The sequence below is a fragment of the Corythoichthys intestinalis genome, chromosome 18 (assembly GCF_030265065.1).
Source record: "Corythoichthys intestinalis isolate RoL2023-P3 chromosome 18, ASM3026506v1, whole genome shotgun sequence".
NCBI lineage: Eukaryota > Metazoa > Chordata > Actinopteri > Syngnathiformes > Syngnathidae > Corythoichthys > Corythoichthys intestinalis.
In genome coordinates, this window is record NC_080412.1 from 38,840,699 (window position 1) to 38,850,462 (window position 9,764).

General features: G+C 40.0%; 1 protein-coding gene across 2 annotated transcripts in view; it reads right to left on the reverse strand.

The window, feature by feature from the left end:
• Positions 1-6,254, reverse strand: part of mtus2a (microtubule associated tumor suppressor candidate 2a) — a 105,884-nt gene extending 99,630 nt beyond the window's left edge. For both annotated transcript variants that reach the window (XM_057820790.1, XM_057820789.1), the window contains exon 1: positions 6,184-6,254. The gene's annotated coding sequence lies outside the window, so the exon portion shown is untranslated. The remainder of the gene's footprint in view (positions 1-6,183) is intronic.
• Positions 6,255-9,764: the final 3,510 nt, after the last annotated feature.

Genomic DNA, 9,764 nt, shown 5'->3' on the forward strand with positions numbered 1-9,764 from the left:
CCGGGGGGGGGACGATGGCTCCTTTGTTGGGCTGCGGGAGGAGGGATGGGCTGCCCTTTAACCCCTGGACCCTGCCCACCCACCCTCCCTCCCCGGGCTGACTGGGTGGGGGACGTGGCCCTGGGTTGGCGCCCGCGTGGCGTCTCCGCTCGTCTGCGTGGCTGTCGCGCACCTGGTGGGGCTCGCGTGCAGCTGGATGTGATAGGGCGCGCTCGGGTGGGGGGTCCCGGTGCCGGGATTGGTGATGGGGCAGCGTAGGGTTGGTCGCCAACGGGCTTACACTCACAAGGGATTCACACGATTACTGGGTTCTAGTTCACAGAGCTGATTTGTGTACACTCTACCCCTTTCAATCATTTAGCTTATAGACTCCCCCACCCCCGTCCCACTCTTTCCCTGGTCAACAGGCCCCCCACATGGTGTCAACCGGAAATACAGTACATTTAACTGACGATAGCACCAACATATTAGTAATTGGTCTACATTTTCAACGTATTTCTTGTTGTAGTTTGTGTTTGTCTTTCTTCTCTTATGTTTCTTTTCTTCTGTTCCCCCATTACCCCTTCCTGTTCGCTGCTTTGTCATAATAAACGAGGTATGTTGAGTGATCACAATGGGATTATGTCAGACTCTCAATGTGGAACATTAAAAATGTTCAGACTATCCGTGCACTTAGACTTCCATTCTCCATGTCAAACAGCTGAACAGGACAGAAACATTGCATATTCAAATCTTACCATGTGTGCAAGCCCTGATAGCCTTTAATAGCAGGCTAAACTGGTCAGTACACTGTCTTTCGCCATTAGCCACAATGTAGCAATGCAAACGCTGTACAAGATGTGACTAGTTTGTATATCTGATCGTAACTTCTACTTAAAATTACCGACCTCATTCTTATTTACTGTGCAATCAATTGACTTATTGCATATCACGACTGGCATACCATACTGTTGATATGAATTTTAACAAAATATATTGCCCAATTATAGTACTATACTAAAGCAGAAATTCTAATTCATTCAAGTGTTGCCAATCCAAGCAGTTCCATTTTCTCACTATTGAAGGTTAGACGCGCTCGCCACCTTAGATTCAGACAAAGGCAGTGCGGAGTGTGTGTATGCTCGTGTGTTTCGGACACACAGTGTCTTTTGTTATAGGATGGCTTGAAGTACATTCAGCCCTCTTTTGTTGTTTCAAATGCATTTATAAATAATTATGTCATGCTTTTGACTCCACAGGATAATAGCTTTATTGAATATTTTTGCAGTTATTTTTTTGGTAAGAGGAAAACAACAAAAGTGCCACCATTAAAGTGATAAACAGCACAATGGAAAGAGACTAAATGAAAATCCTCTTTTTACACAAAGGAGTGGGGTTTTTTTTCACATTGTTGAAAGGAAACCATAGACAATAGGCGAAATATACCTGGCGAAACGATTCGCAGGTCACGATTTGATTCGATCCCGATTATTGCGATATTTATATATCAAAACAGATATAAAATGGAAATAAGTACATTTATATCTATTTATTCCTGAAACCTCATCCAGCACATATGTTTGAACAACATATTACTTTTCATTATAACATGTCCTCTTTTTTAGTGCAAACCAGCTATAGCCCTCATTCAACTCATTTGCTCCCAAAACGTATAAATACATTCTATTTATAGACGTATTTATACGTCTTTTCCTTTTTTTTTTTTCTTTTTTGACAAGAGGCATCTCTACGTTCTGTTGCACTTGAACTGCAATGCACAATGCTCAAAACTCATTTTAAAGCAATAAACCTGGCCACTGGAGGGCACTAGCGCATTTTGTAAGAACTCATCTCAGGCCAAGAAAGGAAGTGAAGAAAAATAGTCAGGAAACGGAAGTTGGAGGGATCTTGTGAATTTGAGAAAAATGCGGAGAACGATTGGGGGAAAAAAAAGGCAGACGACACTGGAGGAGTATTTTGAAAAGAAAACGAAACCATCGTCAAAGAAGGATTCAAAAAAATCTATCTTGATGAGACAGACGGTGACGGCCACAGTAGCGTCAGGTTCCATGCGCGTTCTGCGGAGCTTACGTTGCATTATTCCTGAGCCCGAGGTTGAAACCAACGATGAAGATGATGAAAAAAGTGAGACCGATCTTGATCCGGATTCATCAGATTACTGGGAGCCACCTCATTCAATCGGGAGCAGCCGAGAGCCTTCCCCGTTGTTATGTGGGCAAATAGTTCAACAGTTCAATAGTTTAGTTATGTGTAAATAAATTATTACTTTGCGATCAAAAGCTCAATTTGTCTTGTTGTTTATGTTATTTTGTAGAACGAAACATTATTCAGAGGATTTCACAAAAGCGAAAAATAGCTGTGTTAAAGTCAAAGTTATGTTTGAAATGTATGCTTTTACAAAAAGCACAATTTCTCTGTTTTTTCATCAGAAATTGGAAAATTGCTCAAACTAAGCTATTTTCTAATGCTGATTTCTGAAGAATGGAACACGATATGATTTAAGATTTTTTTCTGCTGAAAGAAAAGAGTCTAATCTTTCTTTTGGTGGGTTCCATGTTTAAATAGTAATAGAACAGAATTTTCGTTGGGCCTTGCAAAATCAGTCAAAATCCAGTAAAACGGCCGGGAGCAAAGGGCCTTGCTCCGGTGAAAATGGCAGGGAGTGAATGAGTTAAATGCATGACTTTAAACATGGGAAAAAAAACTTCTTAAAGGATGTATGTGTTAATGATGTATGTGAAATGCTATTTAACAAAAAATAAATAAATAAAAAAGGCAGGTCAAAACATTAGCTTGAGCATTCAGGTAGACCAACCACCACAGGGCTAAAAGACCATAAACAACTTGATCAAGTGTGTGTGACATAACTTAAGTACAAGTAAGGCTGCAACAACTAATTTATTAAATCAATTAAAATCAATGAATAAATTAGTTGCCAACTAATTTGATAAACGATTTTTGCTGATTGCTATGAGCAGTCCCGTTTGGGTCCCTGTATGTCCGCCATGGGAGGCTGTGCGCGCCAGTGTTTAGCGCAAGAGAGAGAGAGAGTTCACTGCTAAACTCAGGTTGGGTTGCTGAATCAATACTACAAAGCGTCGAGAGTTAGACTGTCTTTTGTGTTGTTAAATTCAGTGTGCCTCCGTCAGAGGTGAGTAAATGAAGCCAATTGTATTGTTTGCATTCTTTGTTGATGAGACGTTACTTCTTAGCACGGAGCGCTAAGCTAGCTAGCGATTATGCTAATTAGAGTCTTAAGTGTCTCTTTGTATTGTGTTTTGGAGAAGCAAATTATCACTTGAGTTATTATTCAATATTAAAGTTGTCTAATTTCTTTTTATAAAGAAACCACACTCAGAAACCCATTCATAAGACAGCTTAGAGTTTCCTTTCAACACAAAAACTGTAAATTGTCATACAAGAGAGTGTGCTTTGCAACTGGATTTGGATTGTATTTGTGAACCACTGTTTTAGAAAGAAAATGGATACGTTACAGTATGCCTCTTTCTTGTTCGATTTTGTTGTTTGGTTTGTTTGAAAAAACATTAGTTTGTATACTGAGAAATTCTATTTTTGTTTTATACTCATAACCTTTATTAGAAATTTGAACAAGTGGTATGTACCAGTACTTAAAACAGTACAGTTGTAGACTACAGTACAGTTAAGTCTGGAAGCTGTGATAAAATATTATTTTTGAAGGAAATAGTCATCCATTTTGTCTTTATTGTACTTTCAACATGTCCAAAACAACTTCAAGTTAAATTGTGAAGGTAAGTGAAAAAAGTGACATTCAACCAATTAATTTTTTAAATTACTTGTCGGATTAATCGATTACAAAAAAAAATCGTTAGTTGCAGCCCTTAGTGGAAGTGACTCCATGCCTCAGTTTTTTGGGGGGCTAGCTCCTGTGAGATCTTGAATTTCTTAGGCAGACTGCAAGGCAAGGCTGCTGCGTGCTGCCAAGTAGTGGATGGGAGTAGAATTGCAGCCACTGAATTGTTTATTTCCACCAGGAACACACGTGAAAAGACCGATACAGATTTTGAATGGATACGAGAATTGCGTAATGTAATATCGCAATATACCTCAGAATCGATTGTTTAAAAAAATTCTTTAAAAAACACCATTTAAATACACAGACATAATTATGAGGATATAGTTTAGACTACAAGACTACAAGAAAATGTTATGTGGAAGAAGTGCTAATTTTATGGGACCAAAAAAATTAAAGACATAATTTAATCTGTAGACAGCCGTTCTTGGTTTCCAGCATCTGTTTTTGTATGAATCCTAAGTTTACTTGTTTAAAACCAATGGCGTAGGTTTGCAAAGGGATGTTAGGGACATAACACTACCGCCATTTTAGGATGCTCAACTTTTATGCAACCTTATTTGCATTATATAGGTAATTTAGATTGTCTTCCCATATGTTGTAAGGATAGAATACACCCTACCATTTTTAAGTAAATGATTTTCATTATTTTAAAAGTTACGTTTATCCCTTTTCACTTGCTGAGTGTCCATTTTTTCTCCCCTCAAAAGCACTTTTGATTGGCTGATGACTTGACCCCCCCCCCCCCCCCCCCACACACACACACACGCAAACACACATGCACAAACACACAACCCCGACAGATTCATGTCAACAACATGCCGCCTCTTTCGAAGAGGAGGTATTTTAGAAGTTTTTTTTTGGGCCAGCTGCAGCCACCTTAAGTAAAGACATCAATGTTGTAGAGATGGGGGAAGCACCACTAATTTTGTTACGCAAAGTCCGACCTGCGTCAGACAGCATAACATTAAACTGTGTGAACATGCTAACCAGCAAAACCACTGTGGTCAGGCCAACCTCCACAATGAACAACAAAATCAAGCTAGCGTCCCTCATTTGGATCATTGTTTGCATTTTGTGCATTACGGTAATGCAATGCAATGGCTTTAGAGCGCAAGTCCCTTTATTAAAAGAAATTGGGTGCTATGCAAAAACAAAGGCCTTATACACTGTCTTAATTTACAGTCTCCATTTTCCGCTGCTGTCCTACAAAATGACCTTTGAAGGTCACACCACTGTGCAATACATACATGTCTAGCCTAACATGTCTCACCTGCATAGTCACGTGTTCACAAACAAAATCATACAATGTTGTATACAGGCAAGCTGCTGAGCCACAGACCTCTAAGGCCCACTACGAACCCCCTGGTGACTTCCCTGGCAGATATCTGCTGAATTGATCGTTGTTCAGACATTGCAGAGGTCAGACATAATAAATCAATCCCACATGCATCAGCATCCACAGCAGCACGAGCCAAGGCCACAGGCGACCAGACTTTGATGCGGCGTGAAATCGCGCATCAGCGTGCTGTGCAGATATTGGCAAGATTAAACAAATTGCAAGGCTCTCAAATTTAACGGCTTTGAGAGCCACTTTTTGGATTTGGATCGTCTACTTCTGCAGTGCCTCAAATTGTGCAAAATCATAAGGAGCACATGAGGGCTCTCCTTTGTGCGCACGTGGACTTCAAGGACAAACCAACCCTCAGACAGACAACACACTGGCTTTGGACGTGCCCTCAATGTGCTCACCTTTAGCTGACCCTTTTCTCTCAACATGCCCGCATCACCCGCAGTGTCTGCCCAAAACACGCTTCACGGGAAAGCCCCATGAATGACTTTTTAGAGAGAGTAGCAAACATATCCTAAAATAGAAAGGTGTTCCCAAAAGAGAGCTGCTGTAAATTATTCAAGATTGACGTACCAGACTCGAAAAACATTTCATCTAAAAAGAGTTAAGTCAGCATCACAATCTATAAATAATCAATAAATGGCTTTTTTGTTTATATGTCCACTATGCCAGATTTACTGCTTTAGTCTTGTCCCCAACTAGTCCGCTCCCGTACCATCTCTGCATGCAGGCGATCATCACGGGAGTTCGCCCGAAAGCTCAGATAATCTACGTGTAATCATTAGCGACCCAATCGCTGACATTTGACCTCACGTCACTCCACTTGACAGTCCGGTCTGCCGCTCAAGTTCCACATATGAACAGATTCAATCCTCATCCCCTCATATCAGGAATAAAATTAAACAAATCCATTTTATCAACACAAATACACTGATACAATTAACAATACAAGTGCAAACCTTCCACTGCTGTATTGAAATTAAAATAATCACAAGCTTACCGTCATATGCACTGCAAACATGCAGACACCTCGCAGTCTCCCTCTTTCTGGATGAAATGGTGCGAATAGAGAGGCAGAGAGATGCTGCGGACAGGAGGAGGAGGAGCTGATGGTGCTGATGCTGCGGCCACTCCTGGCGCTGTGTCAGGGCTAGATTTTCTGTTTTTGCACTACAGCGCTCCCTGGTGGGTCGTCCATAATGTATGAAAAATATCCTTCCACATTACAGTATTACAATAAGCAGGGTTGGGTAGAGTAGCCAAAAATTTGCAGCATAGCCGAGAACGAAAAGTATTTGTCATGTGGCATTTTTTTATTGGTATGTGGCAAAATGGATTTACCCATGTGGCATTTTTTGCCATGTGGCAAAATGGATTTTTGTATATGGCATTTTTTTTTGCCATGTGGCATTTTTTTTGTATAGGTGGCAAAATGGATTTTGTCATGTGGCATTTTTTGGGGTATGTGGCAAAATTCATTTCGCCGTGTGGCATTTTTTGCCATGTTACAAAATGGATTTTGGTATGTGGCCTTTTTTTGCCATGTGGCATTTTTTTGGGTATGTGGCAAAATTGATTTAGCCATGTGACATTATTTTTGCCACGTTGCAAAATGGATTTTGGCATGTGACATTTTTTGGGGTATGTGGCAAAATTGATTTAGCCATGTGGCACTTTTTTGCCACGTTGCAAAATGGATTTTGGTATGTGACATTTTTTTGCCATATTGCAAAATGGATTTTGGCATGTGGCATTTTTTTGCCATGTGGCATTGTTTTTTCTGTATATGTGGCAAAATGTATTGTGGCATGTGGCATTTTTTTGGGTATGTGGCAATATTGATATAGCCATGTGGCATTTTTTTGCCACGTTGCAAAATGGCTTTTGGTATGTGGCATTTTTTTTGCCATGTGGCATTTTTTTGCCATGTTGCAAAATTGATTTTGGCATGGGGCATTTTTTTGCCATGTGGCATTTTTGTTTGTTTGTTTTTGTTTTTTTTGTATATGTGGCAAAATTGATTTTAGCATTTGGATTTTTTTGGGGTATGTGGCAAAATTGATTTAGCCATTTGGCATTTTTTTTGCCATGTTGCAAAATGGATGTTGACATGTGGCATTTGGCTTTTTTTTTTTTTTGGTATGTGGCGAAATTGATTTAGCCATGTGGCATTTTTTTGCTATGTGGCTTAATGGATTTTGGCATTTGGCATTTTTTGGGGTGTGTGGCAAAATTGATTTCGCCATGTGGCATTTTTTTGCCATGTTGTAAAATGGATTTTGGCATGTCGCATTTTTTTGTATATGTGGCAAAATGGATTTTGGCATTTGGCATTTTTTGGGGTATGTGGCAAAATAGAATTAGCCATGTGGCATTTTTTTGTATATGTGGCAAAATGGATTTTGGCATGTGGCATTTTTTGGGGTATGTGGCAAAATTAATTTCGCCATGTGGCATTTTTTTTGCCATGTTGCAAAATTGATTTTGGCATGTGCCATTTTTTATGTACAGTATATGTGGCAAAATGGATTTTGGGATGTGGTATTTGGCATTTTTTATTTGTATGTGGCAAAATTGATTTAGCCATGTGCCGTTTTTTTGCCACGTGGCATAATGCATTTTGGCATGTGGCATTTTTTTTTTTTTTTTTTGCATTGTGGCATTTTTTATGTATGTGTGGCAAAATGGTTTTTGGCATGTGGCATTTTTTTTTGGTATGTGGCAAAATCTATTTTGCCATGTGACATTTTTTTTAAATGTGGCATTTTTTGATGGCATGTGGCTCAAAATTTGACTGAAGTAAGAATAGTGCTACTATTAAACAGGGGTGAAAGTGGGCCGGAATGGTCAGGAACGTAGTTCCGGCATAAAATTCGGGGGCGGAATGGTGCTTTTATCCGGAAAATATGATGGCAACTGTCAAACCTCCATGTTAAAAAAAAAAAACTTCCAGGCTGCCACAAACGCTTCTCCAAGAACAAAATTTACTATCGTCAGATTTACATACACATGTGTTAACAGCAAGCCTAATGAAGTGCTTGTGTAGCGTCGTACTTTCCCACCGATATTTATTTCTTCCAGGTAGAGCACGGAGTTCTCCCAGCGTGTGTCTGGCGAGTCGCGTCGATGACTTGATGCGTGCATGTGCTCAGCTGACCACCCTCCCTGGCATGGACTTCAGTTGTCCGTTCATTGGGTGACATACTGACATGTGATCAGCATGGATAGTTAGCTCACATTGGTTCAAATGCATGTTTTCTGGGACAACAACTACAACAAAAGAACAAGCTTGTTGAATTAATCCAATAAACAACGGCAATGTAACGGAAAATTCATCAGATCTTTAAAAAGCTTTCCAAAGACTTCGCCGCCGCAGCAAACAGCAGCTAACGTTACTGTTTACATTCACTGACGCTATATAGGTGTGCGAACACCACAGTAATGGCGGTGAACGACTATAGGGCAACGTACGCAAATCTCTACTCTGATTAGTCAAGAGGCACAGGCCAGATTGTAGTCGTTAATTTATTATTTCTCTGCGGTCCAGCGGCAAATGCGCCACGTACTGGCACTGGTCCCCCACCCGATGGTTGGGGATCCCTGCTGAGTCGCTAAGCCTATTACATGATCGTATTATGCCACAAAGATGACACATAAATGATAAAATTTAGTCCAGAACACTGACCCAGTACCGGTCTAAAAAGCATGAGTGCCCTCTCGTGGAGAAAAAAAGATGTTACCTCTGAATGGTGTAATGGGTTATTAGAGCGACATCTCATTGGTGAAACTGGTAGCGCTACTGTTGGCATCTCTGGCAAAAATAAAGTCAATATGTAGAAGGAAAAGTAACAACTTGCAACCCAAAGTAGCGGAGTAAGAGTGGTGTTTCTTCTTTACATATCTACTCAAGTAAAAGTATTGTAATTTTCGGACTATAAACCGCTACTTTTTTCCCTCATTTAAATCCTGCGGTTCATAGTCCAGTGTGGCTTATGTATTGATTTATTTGGGTTAATAAGTAACACTTTATTTGACAGTGGCGTCATAAGACCGCCATAATTATGACATGACACTGTCATGGGCATTAATGAATGCTTATGACAGATGTCTTTAAGTGTAAACTGGAAATTTTGTTTCAATAACTCCATTTATGTCCATCTAGGGTCTATTTAAAAGTGAGATAATTTGCTAGATGACACAAAATGGCATCCGTCATATCCAGGGCGTAGGTTTGGCCTCAACATTGGTAGGGATGATATAACAGCATAACCTGCATGTGCACTTTTTACTGGGGACGGAGCATTAATAAGACCAAACAGATTATTGACTGGGGGTGAGGGCGGCATTTCTCACGAATATAAACGTAATTAATTGATAGGCTAAATGATCAATGCAAAATACATTTTTATTGACTTATACTAACGTTCACGTGTATTAGTTCAGGTAATACAACGTTCGATTCAAACCTTTGTGCAAGTCCCTTTATTAAAAAAGCGGGGCGCTATCCAAGGATGAGTCCACTTCTGGGGGACACTGGAGCACCCCTAGACTCAAACTGAAGTACTGTAATACAAAAGTGAT